We start from the raw sequence: 23,237 nt of genomic DNA on the forward strand, positions 1-23,237 counted from the left end.
AGTTAAAGGACGAGAGTATCAAAAATAACTATAGCTACTATGATTTATTAACAAATACTCAATTCAGTAAAGTTGCAGGATACAAAATCAACATACAGAAATCAGTCGCATTTTTAGATACTAGCAACAAATTATCTGAAAAAGAAATAAAAAAGACAATCCCATTCACAACAGCATCAAAAACAATAAAACACTTTTATTAAATTTAACCAAGGAGATGAATGATCTGTATGCTGAAAACTGTAAGACATTGATGCAAGAAATTGAAGAAGACACAAATAGATGGAATGATATCCTGTGTTCATGGATTGGAACAATTAATATTGTTAAAAAGTCTATACTACTCAAAGCCATCTATAGATTTAATGCAATCTTTATCAAAATTCCAATGGCATTTTTCACAGAAGTAGAAAAGAATAATACTAAAATATTCATGGAACTACAAAAGACTGAATAGCTAAAGAAATCGTAAGGAAGAAGAACAAAGCTGGAGACATCACGCTTTCTGATTTCAAACCATACTAAAACGCTATAGTAATCGAAACTGTATTGTACCAGCATAAAAATAGACATATAGACCAATGGAACTGAATCAAGCACTCAGAAGTATACCCCTGCATATACAGTCAACTACTGTTTGACAAGGGAGCCAAAAATACTTGATGGGGAAAGGATATTTTCTTCAATAAATGGTGTCAGGAAAATTGATAGCCACGTGCAGCAAAATAAAATTAGACCCCTATCTTACACCACTCAGAAAAGTTAACTCAAAATGGATTATAGTCTTAAAAATAAGACCTGAAACCGTAAAACACATGGAAGAAAACATAGAGAAAAAGCTGTTTGACATAGGTCTTGGCAATGATTTTTTGGATATGACACCAAAAACACAAGCAAGAAAGGCACATAAATAAGTGGGACTGCATCAAACTAAAAAGTTTCGGCACAGAAAATAATCAATCAACAAAAAGAAAAGGCAACATACAGAATAGGAGAAAATATTTGCAAATGCTGTGTCTGATAAGCATTTAATATTCAAAATATATAAAGAAATCATACAACTCAATAACAAAAAAACACATAACAAACAATCTGATTAAAAAATGGGCAGAGGAACCGAATAAACATTTTTCTAAAGAAGATATACAAATGGCCAACATGTACATGAAAAGATGCACAACATCACTTATCATCAAGGAAATGCAAATCAAAATGCCAGTGAGATATCAGCTCACACCTGTTAGAATGTCTATTATCAAAAAGACAAGATATAAGAAGTGTTGGTGAGGATGTGGAGAAAGGGGAACCCACACACACTGTTGGTGGGAATGTCAATTTGTACAGTCACTGTGGAAAACAATATGGAGGCTCCTCAAAAATTAAAAATAGGACTATCATATGATCCAGCAATTCCACTTCTGGGTATATATCCAAAGAAAAGGAAAACAGGAGTTTGAGGAGATATCTACACTCCCATGTTCATTGCAGCATTATTTATGATAGCCAAGATATGGAAACAACCTAAGTGTCTATCAATGGACGAATGAATAAAGAAGATGTGGTATATATACACTATAGAATATTATTCAGCCATGAGAAGGATTTAAATCCTGCCATTTGTGACAACATGGATGATCCTTGAGGACATTATGCTAAGTAAAATAGGTCAGACAGAGAAAGACAAATACTGTATGATATCACATACATGTGGAATCTAAAAAATCCAAACTCGTATAAACCAAGACTAGAGTGGTGGTTACCAGGGGCTGGAGAGTGGGAGAAATGGGAGAAATGCTGGTCAAAGAGTATAAACTTCCAATTATAAGATGAATAAGTTCTGGAGATCTAATGCACAACATTATTATAGATAACAATACTGTAATATATACTTGAAAGTTTCTAAGAGAGTAGATCTTATATGTTCTCACCATAACAAAGAAATGGTAATTATGTGACATGGTGGAAGTGTTAGTTAATGCTACAGTGGTAATTGCATTACAATATATAAATGTATCAAATTAACACGTTGTATACCTCAAAGTTATGCAATGTTATATCTCAATAAAGTTGAAGAAATTAATAACATAAAAGAAGAAAGGAAGAAATAAAGAGAGAGAGAGTGAGAAAGAAAGAAAGAAAGAAAGAAAGAAAGAAAGAAAGAAAGAAAGAAAGAAAGAAAGAAAGAAAGAAAGAAAGGAAGAAAGAGAGAAAAGAAGAAAGAAAAAAAAAAGGTCTTTTATTAGGGAGGAGACTGTCTGGCACTGAATATATACTTATTAAACCAATGAATAGAGTCAAAGTGTTAAAAATTTCAAAAATCAAGGAGACTGAGAGTATATTTAAACTTTTGAGAGTGTAGTCAAATAGCAAACTTTTTTCCTGTAGCAAAGGAAGCTTATTGGAGTCAGTGGAGAGAACAGGTTGGAAGGAGTGGTGGAATGATGGGGTAGAGGGAGGCTATGGAAAAGGAAGAAAAAAGCTAGATTGCAAAAAATTAGAAAGGCAAAGATTGATTAGAAAGTAAAGAAACGTGTGAACCATGGGTTCTTTGAGTCTAACCAGGAAAGGATGGTGACAAACTGGTCACCAATGTAAAAAGTCAAGCACAGATTTTGTTGCTAATTTGTCAGTTTGCTTTACTTAAAGGAGCGCTGAGCCTGTTTGAAAACAGAAGGAGAAAAAAAAAGTTCATGGTGCAAAAGATGGAGGACACCAGAAGAAAAAAGGGGCACTGACTGATAAGAGTTTGTTACCCAAACAACTTGTAAATATAGCAGTGCCTTAATCCAAAGCAATAAAACCCAGTGGTGGAATTTCAGGAAGCATAACAGCCAGTTTGCAAATCAGGGCTCCTTTGAACTCCCTCAAATTAGAAATCTACTCCTCTCCAAGCTGTTTGTATTGAGTGCAGCTGCACTGGTTTGCTTTTCTTTTGAAAAGACTACATTGACTTGAGCTGGGGAGTGGGAACAGGGCAAGTTGCCAGTTACCCTCCATAATGTAGGTAGGCCTCATCCACTCAGTTGAAGACCTTAATAGGACACAAACTGACCTCTCTTTTTTTATTTTTTGGTTTATTGTGGTAACATTGGTTTATAACATTGTATAAATTTCAGGGGTACATCATTATACTTCTATTTCTCCATGGATTACATCATGTTCTCACGTTCACCACCCAAATACTAATTACAATCCATCACCACACACATGTGACTAATTATCCCGTTCACCCTCCTCTCTCCCTCTTTCCCCTCTAGCAACCACCAATCCAATCTCTGTCTCTATGTGTTTGTTTGTTGTTATTATCTACTACTTAATGAGTGAGATCATATGCTATTTGACCTTCTCCCTCTGACTTATTTCACTTTGCATAATACCCTCAATGTCCATCAATGTTGTCACAAATGGCTGGATTTCATCATTTCTTACGGCTGAGTAGTATTCCATTGTGTATAAATACCACATCTTTATCCATTCTTCCCTTGATGGGCACTTGATATTGCTTCCACATCTTGGCTATTGTGAATAACGCTGCAATGAACAGAGGGGTGCATGTATTTTTATGCATTGGTGTTTTCAAGTTCTTTGGATAAATACCCAGCAGTGGAATAGCTGGATCATATGGTAGTTCTATCCTTAATTTTTTGAGGAATCTCCATACTGTTGTCCATAGTGGCTGCACCAGTTTGCACTCCCACCAGCAGTGTATGAGAGTTCCCTTCTGTCCACATCCTCTCCAACACTTGTTACAAACTGACCTCTCTTGAGCAAGATGGTATTCCGCCAGCAGACTGTCTTTGGATTCAAACTATAACTCTTTCCTAGATCTCTAGTCTATTGGCCTTCACTGTGGATTTTGGACTTACCAAACCTCCACAATCACACAAGCCAATTCCTTAAAATAAATCTATGTCTGTGTATACAGACATACCCTGTTGGTCCTGTTTCTCTGGAGAACCCTGACCAATATAGTGACTTGTGACTGTTCTCTTTTACTTAGCATAACATTTTCAAGGTCCATCCATATTGTACCACGTATCAATACCTCATTTCTTTTCATGGCTGAATAATATTCCATTGCAATGATATGCTATATTTTATTTATACATTCATCAATTGATGGACTTTTGGGTTGTTTCCACTTTCTGGCTGTTATAAATAACACTATTGTGAACTTGCATGCACAAGTTTCTGTGTGAATATATGTTTTCAATTCTTTTGTGTATATATCTAGTAGTAGAGTTGCTGAGTCACCTTGTAAACACAGGTTTAGCATTTTGAGGAACTGCCAGGCTGTTTTCCAAGGTGATCACACCATTTTACATTCCCACCAGCACTGTATCAGGGTTCCAACTTCTCCACATTCGCCCCAACACCTCTTATTTTTCTGTTAAAAAAATACATATATATATCTCGCCACACTATTGGTATCTCATGATTTTTGTTTGCATTTCCCTGATTGTTAATGATATTGAGCATCATTTCATGTGCTTATTAGCCATCTTTGTATAGAATATACATATATATATATGAAAAATATATATATATATATAAATATTTAATATCACCCTCAATTCAATTTTAAAATGTACTTATAGGCAGAATAAGAGTTAGGGGATTTTCACACTTCCAGCTAAGCTGTTTTTAATAGAGGATTACAGACTGAATCTTGTCCCCAAGAAAATAGAGCATCTAAGAATAGTCTGGCTAACATTGGCCCAGTTCATCTTGATGTAAAGGAAGAAAATATGATTCCAAATGAAGAATGATCCCCCAAATCAGAAGACTTTGGCTTTGTGGTGTGATCTTTTTACAGGTTGATGTTTATAATTGGTTTGACCACTTGGATGGAATTTATCTATATTGCTTCAATTGTTCTCATTTGGTATTTGATGAATGACTGTTTATTTCAGTAAGATGATCAAATGCTTTACAGTATGTACGCATACTTAGATAACTTCCTCGGCAATTAGCCCTGAGCTAAAACCCACTACTATTATCTTTTACCCTAACTTGTTGGAAGTAAGGTCCCTGTAGACCTCCAAGGCAGATAATTTGCATGTAAAAATGGTGACAGGGCAAAGCAGATAATCCAGAATTCTTCAGCCAGTAGGGTAACCATAAAACAGGACAGGCTCCAACTTCACATATTTGCTATGATGTGTTCTTTTCCTATGATACACAGAGCTGGGCACATGGTAGCTCCTCAATGAAGAATTATTATGTGATTGATGGTGAATGGAATGTAATTGAATGCTAAAAAATAAGAGGAAGACATAGCTAGTTCAAGAATCCAAGTAACATCAAAGAGGGTGGAAGGAAGTTATTCTCAGACTGTGGTTGGCTGGTTATTGCTCTCCAGAAATACGTGAGCTGGTCTACACCCTTTCTACTGGACAGGTGGCTCTGTTATGGACATAAATTTCCCAATTACTATTTACTAGGTATATTGTAGTTCCTGGCAGCATCAGCTATGACTTTGGAAGGGACATGTGCAGTTAGGCACATCACGGTAGACCTTCAATGTGTTGCTTCATCTGTTTCCCAGATCAATTCTTCTTTTTGAATGTACACACTGTAAGCTCTTCTAATGACTATGATCTTATTTCTCTCTTGTAAGAGAAGTTGATATAAAACTTAAGCTAGAAACTCTCTCTAGCACAAATAAGGCAACCCTGTCAGACACACCAAAAATTGAACAGAAAAAGTCCCTAATTAGAAATTTGGTACATAATTTTTGTTGTTAATAACCAAAGCACTTACTTGAACAAGCTCATAATTGACTCAAAGAGATTGGGGTTTTTCCAGCTCCTTCCAGTTAATTTGAACAGTTAATATTCATCTAGGGCTCTTCCTGTTTGATGCTTATGTTCATGTTAACTGAGCCCTAAGGAATTATCTCATGAACCTCAGATGTGAGGGGTCACCAACTTTATGAGTACATTCAGAAAAGTACCTCTCAGCCCACAGGTCCTGTTAAGATTTCTTTCATTGTGAACTTTTTATCTTTCTCCTTGAATTCATTCCCACTGACACCACTCTAATTCAGTCCCCTGTTGCCCTTTGCCTAAACCATTGCAATGGCCTCCCTAATCTCTCTACCATCCATGTCTTTTCCTTCTCAACCACTCTATATACCCCTGCTTCTATGATAAATTTTTTTCCAAAACACTACTATTTTCAAGTCATCCTGTGCTCAAAAACCTTTAATAGGTCCATATTACCTTTTAGGTACAGGATAAACTTGGTCTGGCCTTCTAGATTCCCTCTTCACAATCAGGCCCTAAACCAGAAAAAGTTGCTCATTATTATCTTTGGTGGATCTCCTACAGTGAGACCATTTGACTTATTGTTTCTCCCAAACACTATAAACATTCTTGCTTTTTCACGATCACTTTTGTTGTCCCATTCCTTATTAACCCATGCTGCTTTGTGAAAGATCACAAAGTATATTTTAGTATATTAAAAACCTGTCACTGATCTGCAAGTTATAAAAATCAAGCCCATTATATCCAAGTTAATCAAAGGGTAAAATGAGCTGGATAAATGAATGAACTCCATGAATGACAAATGATTTGTGGAGAATTGAAGAAAAGGATACCTCCACTCAATTTCAAATGAAATAATGCCATTTCATTAAAATCCAGCATCTGAAATCAGCCACAACCCCAGGAGGAATGTAAAGGCCTTGGGTTGAAGCTTTACTTATCTCCTTAGTTCTCTTGTTTCTTTAGAAACACATTAGCTTAAAGACATGTGTTTAACTTTGAGGCCTCCTTTCTTAGCTGCAATATGATTAGCTCTCATGGTCTTGTGATGCAGGAACTACTGGAGCAAAATGTTTAGCCATAGAACCAGAGAAAGGAGGTAGATGGAGTACTTGTTTCAGTTTATCACTCTCTTTAAATAGCAGTAAACAGAGCACCATCAGGTTGAGTTTTCCTGATGAAAGAGGTCTGGGTTTCTTGGACACAGCAGTGTAGAACTACACTGTCACAACCTGTATGGCTGAACTTTATGTTCTCTCTTCTATAATCGTGTTAGCTGACAGAGTGACAGAAATTTTTCCATATGGGATTTTAGGCTTAGACTCCACAGACTGAAATCCTTCCCATCCAGTGGTATACAACATTTACCTTGGATGTCTGGGTTATAAAGATGGTTCCTGGGGAGTGACGTCACCAAGATGGTGACATAGGTCATTCCTGACTTCACTCCCCTTCACAAGAAGAACAACTAAGAACTATTCATAGATAGGACAACACTGAGAAAATCCTAGAACATGGGGGTGACGCTGAAACATCCCCTTGCAACACAGACACTGAGACGGACATTAGAAGGGTAAGAGAAGCGGCTACTCACTGACCAAATTGCCTGTCTCCCATGCCAGCACAGCACCACACCAGAGCTCTTCACTGGGCCTATGGTTCTTCCAGTAGAGAAAGAGAGCCCTGAATGGATGTCCAGGTCCACCAGTATTGTGGGTCGCTCCTTGGGAGCCCCACTATGGTCTCACTTCACGGGAATCATGGCAGAATTTGTGCAGACTGACCACTGAGAATCAGATTGTGACAGAGAAGTGGGGAGAGATGTGTAACAATCAGCATTCAGATCTCAGCAGGCAGAGTTCCTATCTGTTGCACCCATGTATTAGTCCCAACCAGTGGCTTTGCTCATCTGCAGAGCCAAGATAGTGGCATTGCTTGACCAGGAAACTTGGCAGGACACAGGCCTGCCTCATTTGGAACCTCGAACAGAGACTTACTTTCCCTGGAGCCTGGTCTGTCCCTCAACCCAGGCAGAGGAGCTAAGTCATAACCCTGCCCACTGCTGAGTGCAGCTCCCAGTCCCACCCAACCAGAAAGCTTTACCAAAACAGCTGGGAAGCTGCTAGCCCAGCAATGCTTAAGCTGAGAGCCCATCAGGCAGAGCTGATCATCCACAGAGCAAAGTCAGTGACCCCATTTGTTCAGGGAACATGGGGTGCAGGTTGGCTTGAGTCAAGCCCACAAAGAGCCATACCAGCTTTGCAGCTGGTTCTCTCACTCTGCCCATGCATGGGAGCTAATTTATAGCCCCATCCACTGATGAGTATGGATCCCAGCCCCACCCAAACAGAAAGCACTGCCAGAACACCTGGGAAGTTGTTTGGAGCTGGCTCTCCCACTCCACCCAAGCATGGGAACTAATTCATAGCCATAGCCACTGCTGACTGTAGCTCCCAGCCCTGCCTGACCAGGAAGCCTTGCCTAAGCACCTGGGAAGCTGCATATCCCAGAAACACTTGAGTGGAGATCATGGCTGGCAGCACTGCCTTTGTGCAGAGCAAAACTGGTGGCCCCATCTGGCAAGGGAATTCAGTGCACAGTATTTCCTGATTTGAGTCCCCAAACAATGAGTAGTGCAGGCCTTGGGGCCCATTCTGCTGCCCCCAGCAGGGCAGGGAAGATAATTCACAGTCCCACCCACACTGAGTATAGTACCCATTCCCAACCACATAGGAAGCTTGACCACAGAACTTAGCATTTGCAGAGCCCATCCTACAACCTTGCTTTGACAGGGACCTAACCTAGCATTCTTATCCAACTGTTCTCAGCCAGTAGCATCCCCTGACCTCAGAGCACAGGCAGTGGCCTTGCCCAAAAATAGACCCCGTGGCAAGTCCCACCTGCCCAAGGACACTACCAGCTGACACACCCAGAAACCCAAACCAGGTGAACTGGTGAAGAACTGTCTCTGCCAAAGTGAACCTATAATCCTGGAAAAGGAGACTGCTTACTCAAATGTACAGATACGAATGTAAGGAATCATGGATCATGAAAAACATGACATCACCAAAGGAAACTAATAAGTCTCCAACAACACCATAAAGAAATGGAGATCTATGAACTGTTAGACAAATAATTCAGAATAATCCTCTTAAAGAAGTTTAGTGAACTATAAGAACACATAGACAAATAAACAAAATTAGGAAAACAATGCATGAACCAAACAAGAGGTTCAACAAAGAAATAAAAATGATAAAAAAAATCCAAACAAGCAGAAAACCTAGAGCTGAAAAATACAATAACTGAACTGAAGAATTCAATAGAGAGCTTCACAGCAGACTCAGCTATGTAGAAGAAAGAATCAGTGACCTCGAACACAGGACATTTGAAATTATATAGTCAGAGAAGTAAAAAGAAAAAAAGAATGAAAAAGAGTGAAGAAAGCCTCTGAGACTTATGGGACACAATTACAATAAACAATATCCACATTATGGGAATCTAGGAAGGAGAAGAGAAAGAGAATTGGATGGAAAGTATATTTAAAGCAATAATGGCTGAAAACATCCCAAACCTGGGGAGAGAAATGGGCATCCAGATATGAGGCCTAAAAGACCAAAAATAGGTTGAAACCAAATAGGGCTACACTGAGACACATTATAATTAAATTGTCAAAGGTCAAATAGAAAGAAAGAATTTTGCAAGCAGCAAGAAAAAGGAGATAAATTACACACAATGCACCCTCTCATGAGACTATAGGTGAATTTCTCAACAGAAACTATTCAAGCCAGCATAGAATGGGATGATATATTCAAAATATTAAAATAAGAAGACTGACTACCGAGAATTCTATACCAGGTAAAGCTGCCATTCAGAAAGGAAGGAGAGAGGAAAGCTTCTCCAAACAAACAAAAGCTGAGGGAGTTCATCACCACTAGACCTGCCTTACAAGAAATGCTAAGGGGAGTTCTTTGAGTAAAAGTAAAAGGATGATAATTAACGTCATAAAAACATATAAAGGTAGTGTAAAACTCATTGGTAATGGTAAATATATAGGCAACGTTAGATTTCGTAATATGGACATGGTGGTGCATAATTCACTTTTTATTGTAGTCTGAAAGTTAAAAAATAAGTGTATTAAAAATAATCATAACTCCAATAATCAGTTATTGGATACACCATATAAAAATATATAAACTGTAAAATCAATAACCTAAAATGGGGGGGGGTAAAAGTGTAAAGTTTAGGAATATTATTGAAATTAAGTTATCAGCTTAAAATAAAGTGTTATAATTTTAAGATATATCATGTAAGCTTCATGGAAACCATAAGGAGAAAACCTGTAGTAACTACACAAAAGAACATGATAAAGAAGCAGATGCATATTGATACCAAAAGATATCAAATCACAAAAAAAGACAGCAGGCTAAGAAACAAGGAATAATGGATCCACAAAACAATCAGAAAACAATTAACAAAATGGAAATAGTAAGTCCTTACCTATTAGTAATTACTTTCAATGTAAATGAATTATGTTCTCTAAGAAAAAGACCTAAAATGGCTGAATGGATAAAAAACAAGATCCAACTATATGCTGTCTATAAGAGACTCACTTTAGTTTTAAACACACACATAGACTGTAGGTGAAGGAATGGAAAATGATATTTCAAGCAAATGGTAACCAACAACAACAACAAAAAAGCAGGGGTCAGACAAGTAAACTTTAAACTAAAAATGGTAAAAAGAGACAAAGAAAGTCATTATATAATGATAAAGGGATCAAACCAGCAAGAAGATATAACAATTTTAAATATTTTTGCACCCAACATTGGAACATCTAAATACATAAAACAAAAACTAACAGAAATAAAGTGAGAAATAAACAGCAATACAATAATAGTTGGGGACTTTAATACCCTACTCTCAACAATGGATAGATCATTCAGTCAGAAAATCAATAAGGTAATAAGAGACTTGAACATTATAGACCTAACGGACCTAACAGGCATATACAGAACATTTGACCCAACAATAGCAGAATACACATTCTTCTCAAGCACACATGGAACATTTTCTAATATAGACCACATGTTAGGCCACAAAACAAGTCTTAGCAAATTCAAGAAGATTGAAATCACATGAAGTACCTTCTCTGACCACAATGGCGTGAAATTAGAAGTCAATAATGAGGAAAACTGGAAAACTCACAAATACATGGAAAGTAAATAACATTCTTCTGAAGAACCAATGAATCAAAGGAAAAATTAAGGGGAAAATTAAAAAAGTATCTCGAGACAAATGAAAATGGAAACACAACATATCAAAACTTATGGGATGCAGCAAAACTATTTCTAACAGGGAAGTATATAGTAATGAATGCCTACATTAAGAAACAAGAAAAATGTCAAATAAACAACCTAACTCTATACCTCTGGGATCTAGAACAAACTGAACTGAAAATTAGCAAAAAGAAGGAGAAAATAAAGATTAGAGCAGAAATAAATAAAATAGAGAAGAGGAAAACAATAGAAAAGATTTAAAAAACTAAGAGACGGTTCTTTGAAAAGAAACAAAATTGACAAACCCTTAGCTAGACTAACCAGGAAAAAAAGAGAGAGGGCCCAAATGAACAAATTATAAATGAAAGAGGAGACATTACAACTAATACCACAGAAATACAAAGGATCATAAAAGGCTACCGTGAACAACTCTATGCCAACAAACTGAACAATTTAAAAGAAATGGAAAAATTCTTAGAAACATACAACCTACCAAAACTGCATAAAGAGAAATAGAAAACAGGAACATAGAAATTACTAGTAAGAAGATAGAATCAGTAATGAAAAATATCCCAACAAAGGAAAGCCCAGGACCAAATAGCTTCGCTGATGAATTTCACCAAATATTTAATGAAGAATTAACACCAATCCTTCTCACAATATCAACATACAAAAATCAGTAGCATTTTTATACACTAATGACAAATTACCTGAAAAAGAAATAAAGAAAGCAATCCCATTTACAATAGCACCAATAAGAATAAAACACATAGAAATAAACTTAACTGAGGAGGTGAAAGTTCTCTGTAGTGTTAACAGCAAAACATTAGTGAAAGAAATCAGAGACAAACAATTGGAAAGGTATCCTGTCTTCATGGACTGGGAGAATTAATATTGTTAAAATGTTCATACTACCCAAAGCCATCTATAGATTCAATGCAATTCTTATCAAGGTTCCAATGGCATTTTTTACACAAGTAGAAAAAATAATCCTAAAATTTATATGGAACCACAAAGGACCCCAAGTAACCAAAGCAATCCTGAGTTAGAAGAACAAAGCAGGAGGCATCATGCTTCCTTATCTCAAGCTATATTTTAAAGCTGTAGCAATCAAAACAGCATGGTACTGGCATAAAACAGACACATAGACCAATAGAACAGAATCAAAAGCCTAGACCTAAACCCATGAATATACTGTCAACTAATATTTGATGAGGGAGCCAAGAATACGCAATAAGGAAAAGAGTCACAATAAATGGTGCTGAGAAAATTGGATATTCACATGTAAAAGAATGAAACTAAACCCCTGCTTTACACCACTGGCAAAAATCAACTTTAAATAGATTAAAGACTTAAGTTTAAGATCTGAAATCAGAAAACTCCTAGAAGAAAGCATAGAAAAAAAGCTCCTTGACTGAGTCTTGGCAATGATTTTTGGATATGATGCCTAAAGCACAAGCAAAAAAATCAAAAATAAACAAGTGGGACTACATCAAACTAAAAAGCTTCTGCACTGCAAAAGAAACAATCAACAAAATGAAAAGGCAACCTATGGAGTAGAAGAAAAGATTTAAAAAACATACATCTGATAAGGAATTAATATCCAAAATATACAAAGAACTCATATAACTCAATAGCAAAAAAACAATTAATCCAATTAAAAAATGGGAAAAGGACCTGAATAAACCTTTTTCCAAAGAAGATATACAAATGGTCAACAGGTACATGAAAATGTGCTCAATATCTCTAATCATTAGGTAAATGTAGCTCAAAACGACAATGAAATATCATCTCATGCCTATTACAATGGCTATCATCATGAAGACAGGAGATAAAAAATGTTGGCAAGAATGTGGAAAAAAGAGAACTCTTGTACATTCTTGGTGGGATTGTAAATTGGTGCAGCCACTATGGAAAACAGTATGAAAATTCCTCAAAACGTAAATAGAACTACCATATGACCCAGTGATTCCACTTGTGGGTATATATCCAAAGGAAACAAAATGACTATGTCAAAGAGATATCTGCACCACCATGTTCCTTTCAGTATTATTTACAATAGTCAAGACATGAAAACAACCTAAGTGTCCATGAACAGATGTGTCAATAAAGAAAATGTGGTATATATACACAATGTAATACCATAAAAATGAAGGAAATCCTGCCATTTGTGCCAACATAGATGGACCTTGAGGGTATTATGCTAAGTGAAATATGTCAGATAGAGAAAGACAAATATTGTATGATCTCACTTACATGTGGAATCCAACAAAACAAAATAAACGAAAAACCCCACAAAACTCATAGAAAGATATCAGATATTTAGTTACCAGAAGCAGGGGGTGAGGGGTGGAGGAATTAGATGAAGACGATCAAAAAATACAAACTTTCAGTTATAATATAAATAAGTACTGGGTATGTAATGTACAACATGATGACTATAGCTAACACTGCTGTATGGTGTATTTGAAAGTTGCTAAGAGAGTAAATCCTAAAAGTTATCATCACAAGAAAGAAAGCATTTTTTCTTCTGTCTTTGTTCTCTATATGAGACGATGCATGTTAACTAAACTTACTGTGGTAATCACTTCACAATATATGTAAGTAAGGTCATTATGCTGTACACCTTAAACTTACATAGTGCTGTATGTCAATTATATTGCAACAAAACTGAAAGGAAAAAAAAAAAGATGCCTTTTGTGTAATGGAGGCAGGGTCAGAGGCCCCTCTGCCATGTTTCATGGCACTTGATCTTAAGGATGGTACTTGGCAATAGAGAACCCTCCAGAATTTTCTATGGGCGCTAGGTGCAAGAATATTCATCTCCTAGATCTAGATAAGGCTAATGTGTGATAGTTTCCACTACCACAGTGACAGCCTTGACCATTTGCCCATGAGGACAAAAATTTTATGGTCCAGTGGTACTCCCTCAGTTACTCTGATTTCTAGAAGGGCCTGAGCCATCTAACCCTGTTACTCAGAAAACAACTGGGCCCAACTAATCACAAAGCCAAGCTGAACAAAGGTAGGCAGAGTTATCCATTCTATCTTTTCTCCTTTCATTTATTTATTATCCCCTTATTCTCTTTTATTTATTTATTTTTTATTGTGTAAGTACATTTTTTTGCTCTTTTACTCTCCTCCTTTCCTTTAAGTTTATCAAGCATATATTTTTTCACAAGTTTATGTACCCTTCTCTACCAGCACAGTTTCCCTTACCCTATTCCTCAACAAAGTGTCACTGATAATTTACACCTCCTCGAACACAAGAGGCAGGCAGTCTTACTCTCATAGATGGGGTCAGCTCACCAACTTTCTATGCCAGAATGCCAGATCCCAAACCTCACTTAGACAATGGATATGTTCAGTAACATTCTACTCACACCTTTTGTCTCATACATAAATCCATTCCAGCGGGAGGAGAGAATTTCATAGAATCTTGATGTCATTATAAACACTTCCTTTAGCCCACCAAAGGAGGAAAATAAAAAGGAAGTGTGTTATTTAGCAACTTGGTCTATGTGAAGTTTAGAAAAAATGTTTAGTTTTTTTTTTAAGAGAAATGCACGTAAAACAAACATTCAAACACAGAGAAATTTTTGTCTCAGCAGAGACCATAAAACATAAAATTCTATTTCTAATAGAAAAAGTGAAAATTGGTGTCTGAAACACCAAGACTGTTTTAAAGCAACCAATATCTCTCACTATGTATGGCCTACCAGAGCCCAGTCCACTCTGGTGTCTGGGATAAAGGGGCAAAGTTGTTTAGTTAAAGAGGACAACCTGAAGGAACAGATCTCATTCCTCATACTTTTCTGAAGAAAGTTAAAACAGAAGGCACCAGCATGAAAGCAGAGTCCAGCTCATAAACTTGTTTTGGTCAGTGCTGACTCTGAAACACCTGCCCTAAGATCCCTTTCTCTGGCCTACCCCGGCCCTTGATGGCAGTTTAGTGACCTCCTTCTGACCTCCCCCAACTTCATGTTAGCTTTGGACTGCCCACTTGGTTTTGACCTTCCTGGAGAATTGATTCCACTCACTGCCTAGTCCAGCACCTGACCTTCATTAGGCAGCCAATGTTGTCTGGAGATTCTCCTGAGGAACTCCCCTACACCGGCCTGAGCTTTATTTATACTTTGGAAAGCACCCAAAAACTTAGCTCTGGGAGATGATCTTTTTAGATTTCAGTAGGCAAAAAGCCTGTGAACTGCTTCTCTATTTTTCAGTGAAATGCTTCTCCATTTCCTAGCTGCTGATTTACAGTGACACAGCGTTGCTAGATCTTCAGCCTCTATTGTTGTTCTCACCCTGGCCTCCGAGACCAGTACCCCAGCTTATAACCAGTGCCATAAAGAGAGAAAGAGATGGAATGTTACTGGACCAAAATGGAAAGACACAATGACTCAGAAACCGTTCTGTTTTCTCAAGCAGAGAAACAATAGGCCAGAGAAACTTGGCCTGCTTGGAGTTGGTAGGGCTTCTTTCTGTGATGGGAAGATCCAAAGAAAATAGGAGAAATGAATGTCCCATTCAGACCAGGCTTCAAACTCCATAAGCTACCTACTTGGGGTTACCATATGCCTATGAATACAAGCATCATCACTGAGGCTTGGCAGAGGTCATGTGAAGGTATAGCATCTGGTGTGGGAACTAGGAAATCCTTAGCTAAACTCCATGCAGGATTTTCTCTTTCAGGACCCTTTTTCAATGGTGATGTAACAGTAAAGTCCTCTGAATTCTTTTTCTGCAAGTCACCTGCACAAATACTTCTCCAGTTCCCTCTCAGTCAAACAACAAGAATTCTTGTGCATATTAATTCATTCATATATACCCTGGGTGTGTGTGGGGGCGGCGGGTGCTGTTCCTATTAGTTCTACAAACAGATAAACTAGGTTTCTGTTTGGGCTCCACATGATCCCTGCTGTTAAGTTCATGGTCTGAGGAAAAACATACATATGAACCATAATACAAAGAATACTTGGAGAAGCCCACAATGGATGTATTAACTAGATTCTTCAGGGTTTATTAACTCTTCTGAAAGATTTAGGAAAACTTCAGAGAGTGGGTAGCCTTTGTTCTGGCTTTTTATATATGAGATGTAGATAAGCTCAAAGTGGAGAAAATGGAAAATAGACAGAAAGAGGAGCATTCAAAACTGAGGGAACAAGCATAACCCAAAGATTTAAAACGTCAGTCTCCAAACGTGTTTTCTATACCACATCTATTAAGTTTCAGGAAATTTGTATTTACTGACTTGTAAAATGTAGTTCTGTGGTTGAGACTGCTTGCTTTTTGTCTGAATTAAATGTTGAACTCTTACTATATGTCCTTTGAACAAAGACCCAGAGGCATGCTTGGCAACTGAGTTCCTCTGTGGCTGAGAGAAAGATAGACTAAGATTAAATTGGAACGTTAAGACAGTGCCAGAATATGGAGAAAATTGAAGATCAGCTTAAAGAATTTGGGCCAGAGTTAGCAGCAAATGAGAAGCCACTAAAAGATTTTTAAGCAGACGTGTAACTTGATTAGACTTGCGTTTTAAGAAGATGACTTTGGTAACATTGGAGAGGAGACAAAATATTTTGGAGGTTGTTGCAATATAAAGAAAGGAGGAAGGGCTCAAAATAGATTGTAACAGTGAAAATAGAGGAAGAGAGGAATCTGAGAGACATTTTGAAGATAAAGTCAACAGGATTTGGAAGTTGCTTTGGTATGGTGGATAAGGAAGTGAAAGCACTAAAGATAATTTTAAGATTTCTGATATATATGGTTGGATGATGATGATGCTTATCTATTAAGCATCTACTATGTACCAAGTATATCCATTATTTCTTTTAATTTTCACAATCTTTAAAGCAGATATTTATTTTTTCTCCACTTTACATGTGGAGAAACAGATACAAAGAGGTTAAGTGATTTGCCCAGTTATATAGTTAGTACAAAGGGCTTATTTGTGCTCTGTATTCATGATTTTCAGTGATATTCATGATTTTCAGTAATACATTTCTTTTGCGAAAGCAATATCTGTGAAACCCCTGATAAAGTTACAAGTTTGAAGAATCTATGCACAGTTGACTTTTAGGAGCAATTGGTTCCATACTTTTCAAGACTGGTGAAAATGCATTCCCTCATCCTACCTGGATGACTGCCTAAAGGTGTTCCTTGAATTTTGGAAGGTCCACCTCTGAGCCAAAGGTGATTCGTCTTTAGAGATATATAGCCTAATTTTGACCAAAGGTTATTAGGGAAGCTTCTCTGAAAAAAACTGGGGCTATAAGAAACATGGGGCATGGTGGGAAAAGACAGACTTCCTTATTCAAAGGGAGAAACAGTCTCCTCAGGCACAACCAATTCAGAAAGAAATTCACAAAAGTCCTCTGGCGTGAATCAAGGGGAAGAAAGAGGCAGTTTGAAGTTATCTGCAGTAAATTTGCAAGTGGATCACTCAAAATAAACAGTTTCTTTTGAGCTTATAGTTTCTATGAAATGCATTTTTTATCATCAATCTTTCCATCCTTAAACAGTTATACCCACAACCCAAGCCTGTTAGATCAAAAACAAAAGTTGGGGGAGGATATCCATTTTTTTTCTGAGATTATTTTTCTGAGGTGGTGATGAATGAAAGCAATAATTGGACCTTGAACTGGAAATCCATCAACTTTATATTAGGTTCTGACCCCATAAATTGAAGTTAATTTACTCATTCATTCAACAAATGTTTATCAAGTGTCTATTATGTATCAGGCTAGGTGCTAAGGATATCAAGGCTGATATGTTCCCTGCTCTCATGCAACTGTACGTTCTAGGGTGGAACACAGAGCAGTGAATACATATTTGCAGAATAGTAGCATAAGTGCTATGCCGGGAAAGATTCAAGCAGCCAGAATGGCGTAGAGACACACATAACCCAACCTAAGAACTGGAAAAAAAGGCCTCTCCTAACTGGAGATGAGATTATGAGGTGGAAATTCATAAGAAATAAAACTGAACAGGTAAGATGGGTCTAAGTCATGCAGAACATTACAAGCCATGTTAGGAAATATGAATTTATCTTAAAAGCAACTGGGAACCATTGAAAGGTCAGAAGCAGGGGAGAAAGTGAAAGGATTGGACTTTTTTGTGTTGGAGTCTCTCTGGAGGCAGTTAGCATTGCTGCAATCCAGGCTGAATGATGGTGACCTGAAGTAGAGTGGTGTTAGTGAAGATGGAGAAAAGTGGATGGATTTAAGAGAGTTTTTGGAGATATAATTACCTAATATTGATGATAGATTGGGTATTGGGGATAAAAGAATGAAAGGAATCAATTTTCTGGCTTGAGCCAGCATATACATAGTAGCACCATTCAGGTTTCTGGCTTGGCCAATTGTGTGCGTGGTAGCACCATTGATCACAGGGAGAAAAGAGGATTTGGGGAGAAGATGGTAAGTTCAATTTTGGGCATATTGAATTTGAGTATGTGTTGAGATATTCAAGTAGAGTTGTTCAGCAAGCACTTGTGGAATATGAATTTGAAGTTTAGAAAAGAGCTCTTGGCTGGAGACATAAATTTAGGAATCCTTAGTCTATAATGAATGTTTTAGGTGATAAAATATATATGTTAGTGTTCTCAGCATCTCTGGCTTTCTGTGTATATTTGATTCTATTTGAGAGACTCTCTAGACCAGTATACAGTCAGAGTGCGATGTGGAAGATAGGGAGAGAAGCGACCCAGGTCTTTAATGAATTCACGTAAGCAAATTATGACTCTCTGGGTATCTGTTTCTTCACCAGTAAAACAGGGCAAAATAAAAGAAAAAGGGTAGCTATTTCTAATTGCTCTTCCCACGTGATCAGGTAGTTGCTAGGTTCATATATATTAATAGATGTAAAGGGCTTCAAATAGTTGCTGGTGTTATGCCAGTAGTTTTGTTGAATTTGAGTTCCATTAGTTTACATGCTGCCACAATTGAGGTGGCAGCAGTTGTCTCAGAATTGTTTTGCAACAAGGAAGGACTTATCTTGTTGAGTATCTTCTCATTCCTATACTCATGAACATTTGAGCATTTTCTAAAAGTGGAATTGTTGGGTCAATAGGTATATGCATTAAAAATGTTTCTAGATGTTGCCAAATTGCCCTTCAAAACATTGTCTGAGTATAGCTGATTCCCCACATCCTCACCAACACTGAGTGTTAGTAATATAATCTTTGGTGATCTGATATTTTGCCTGTATGTTAAAATTTCCAGTAAGTTCACCAACTTTTCTGGTAATGAGGATAGAACTTTGTTGAAGACTTTGAGAGGCAGCAGACAGTGATAATATTTTATTAAGAATGTGACTGAAGAAGTGACAAGATGGTGACATAGGTTTTTCCTGACTTCATTCTCCCTTACAAGAAGAGCAACTAACAACTATTCGAGAACAAGACACTACTGAGAGAATCCTATAACATGGGAGTGAGGCTGGAGCACCAATCTGCACCTCAGAGACCAAGACAGATTGCATTAGAAGGGTAAGAGAAGTGGCTACATGTTGACCACATTGCCCCTCCCCCAGGCCAGTGCAGCACCACATGGAGAGGTCTCCCCCAAGTCTTCAGTTCATCCAGTGGGAAAAGAGAACCTAGGGAGGAAAACTAGGCCCCTCAGCACTCTGGATTACTTTGCAGGAGCCCCTACTCTGATTTTGCACCACGAGGATTGCGAGGGAATCTGCATGGCTCAACCACTGGGAATCTGACTGTGACAGAGAAGGGGGAAGGGGCTTGTAACAACCAGCACACAGACCTTGGCAGACCAAGTTCATGTGTGGAATGAGCAAGAACTAATCCCAACCAGAGAGTTTGTTTATCTGCAAAACCAAGTCGGGGTGCACTTTGACCAGGGAACTTGGTGGGGTGCAGATCTACTTGATTCAGATCCTCAAATGAGGAGTTCTGTTGGCTTTAGAGCCTGGTTTGCTCATGCCCAGTCCAGGAGCTGAATCATAGCCCCATCTGCTGTGGAGAGTGTCTTCTGACCCCATCTGACCAGAAAGGCTGGTGACAACTCCTGGAAGCAGTGTATCCCAGTGACACTCAATTTGAGAGGCAAGTAGGCAGAGCTGATGGCCCCCAGAGCAAACCCAGTGTGGACCATGGAATGTTCCTGTGTTATATACAGGCAAGTGGATTAATTTGTAGACAAGGCTGAGTGTCGCTCCAAGCCCCTCCCAACTGGAAAGCCTGTTTTGAAAATTGAGAGTAGCTTGGAGTGGCCCCTCCACCTCCTTCCTAAGCAAGGGAGCTGAGACATAGTCCCACCCACCCTGGAGAGTGTCTTCCAGCCCCATCTGACCAGAAGGGCTGGAGACAACTCCTGGAAGTTGTGCAGCCCAGTGGCACTGAAGCTGAGAAATGGGTGGGCAGAGCCGATAGTTTGCAGAGCAAACCAGTGACCCAATTTGGTCAGGGAACTTGGAGAGAGGGTCAGCTATAGTTAGGGAAACAAAGACCTTTACCAGTTTTACAGCTCCTTCTCCTGCTGTGCTCAGGCAGGGAATGTAATTTGTAGCCCTGCTCATCACTGAATACAGCCTTCATTCTGTCTGACCAGGGATCCTAACCAGAGCACACAGGAAGCTGCACAGCCCATTCAATAGCCCTACCTACAGTGGTCTTTGAACAGAGAGCACAGCCCATGGGTTTCTCTGTCTGCAGAGCAAAACTGGTGGCTTCACCTGACCAGGGAATTCAGTGCACACTCTGGCCTGATTTGAGTCCCCAAACAATAAGCTGTACAAGCCCTGGGTCCTGTCTTGCTGCACTGTCAGGGCAGGAAATCTAATTCATAGCTGCATCTACTACTGAATATAGTACCCAGTACCAACCATCTAGTAAGCCTGACCAGAGAATCCAGGCAACTGTGAAGTCCAACCTACAGCTTCACTTGTGTAGGCAACCAAGACAGTAGTTCTATCCAATTGTTCTCAGTCAGTGGCACATCCCTTCTATCCCTGTCCTCAGAGCTCAAATAGTTACCTCACCCTAAAATAGACTATAATAGCATGCCCCACCTGCCCAAGGACATTACCAGAAGACGCACCCAGAAACCCTAACTGAGCTGACTGGTGGATAACTGTCTCTGCCAACGCAAACCTGTAAAGTCTGGAAGAGAAGCCTGGTTACTCAAATGTGCATATACCAGTGGAAGGAATCAAGGATCACAAAAAATTAGGTAAATATGACACCACCAAAGGAAACTAATAAAGCTCTAGTAACTGACTCTAAAGAAATGGAGATCTATGAACTGTCAGACAAATAATTCAGAATAATCCTCTTAAGGAATTTTAGTGAACTGCAAGAAAACATAGACAGACAACTAAACATAATTAGGAAAACAATGCATTAAAAAATAAGAAATTCAACAAGGAAATATCAACCATTAAAAACAAACAGAAATCCTTGAGTTAAAAATACAATAGCTGAACTGAAGAATGCAATAGACAGTTTCAAAAGTTAAACTCAACCATGCGTAGCAAAAAATCAGCACCGTGGAAGATAGGACATTGGATCTTACCCCATCAGAGGAGCAAAAAGGAAAAAGAATAAAAAAAGAGTGAAGAAAGCCTATGGGAACTATGGGACACAATGAAAAGAAACAATATTCACATTATGGAAACTTAAGAAGAAGAAGAGAAAGAGACAGAAAGTATATTTAAAACAATAATGGCTGATAACATCCCAAACCTGGGAAGAGAAATGGACATTCAGATCAATGAGGCCCAGAGGACCCCAAATAGATTGAACTTGAATAGGGCTACACTGAGACACATTATAATTATTGTCAAAAGTCAAAAACAAAGAAAGAATTTTAAGAGTGGCAAAAGAAAAGAGAAGTTACATACAAGAGAACCCCATAAGATTATTGGCAGATTTCTCAACAGAAACTTTTCAGGCCAGGAAAGAATGAGATGACATATTCAAAGTATTAAGAGAAAATGACTGTCAACCAAGAATTCTATACACAGTGAAGCTGTCCTTCAAAATGAAGGAGGAATAAAGACTTTCCTGAACAAACAAAAGTTAAGGGAGTTTATTACAACAAGACTTGTCTTACAAGAAATGCTAAAGGGAGTTCTTTGAGTGGAAGTAAAAGAATGCTAATTAACATCATAAAAACATATAAAGGTAGTGTAAATCTCACTGGTAATGGTAAATATGTAGTCCTAATTAGATTCTGCAATATGGTAATAATGATGCACAATTCACTTACAACTCTAGTTTAAAAGTTAAAAAAATGAAAGTAGTAAAAATAACCATAACTACAATAATATGTTATTAGTTACAAAATATAAAAAAACATAAATTGTAATAGCAATAACCTAAAATGTGAGGGGGGGTAAAAATGTAAACTTTACAAATTCTATTGAAGTTAAAAGTTGTTATCAGTTTAAAATAGAGTGTTATAAGTTTAAGATATTTTATGTAAGCCTCATGGCAACCACAAGGAAAAATCCTGTAGCAATTACACTAAAGAATACTAATAGAGAAATCAAAGCATACTGATACCAAAAGACATCAAATCACAAAAAATGACAGCAGGATAATAAACAAGAAACAATGGATCTACAAAAAAAAATCAGAACTCAACTAACAAAATGGCAATAGTAAACTCTTACATATCAATAATTACTTTAAATGTAAATGGATTAAATTTTCCAATTCAAAGATATAGAATGGCTGAATGGATAAAAAAACAAGATCCAATAATACGCTGCCTACAAGAGACTCACTTTAGCCTTAAAGACACACATAGACTAAGAGTGAAGGGGTAAAAAAAGCCATTTCAAGCAAATGGTAACCAAAAAAAAGGAGGATAGCTATACTTAAACCAGACAAAATAGACTTTAAACTAAAAATGGTAAAAAGGGACAAGAAAGTCATTATATAATGATAAAGGGGTTAATACTTCAAGAAGACATAACAATCACAAATATTTATACACCCAACATTGGAGCACATAAATATATAAAACACAAACTAACAGAGCTAAGAGGAGAAATAAACAGTAATACAATAATAGTTGGGGACTTTAATACCGCACTCTCAACAAAGGATAGATTATCCAGACAGAGAATCAATAAGGAAACAGCAGATTCGAGCAACACTATAGACCAAATGAACCTAACAGAAATATACAGAACATTTTAAACAAAAACAGCAGAATATACATTC

This window comes from Diceros bicornis, chromosome X, assembly GCF_020826845.1.
Source record: "Diceros bicornis minor isolate mBicDic1 chromosome X, mDicBic1.mat.cur, whole genome shotgun sequence".
Lineage (NCBI taxonomy): Eukaryota > Metazoa > Chordata > Mammalia > Perissodactyla > Rhinocerotidae > Diceros > Diceros bicornis.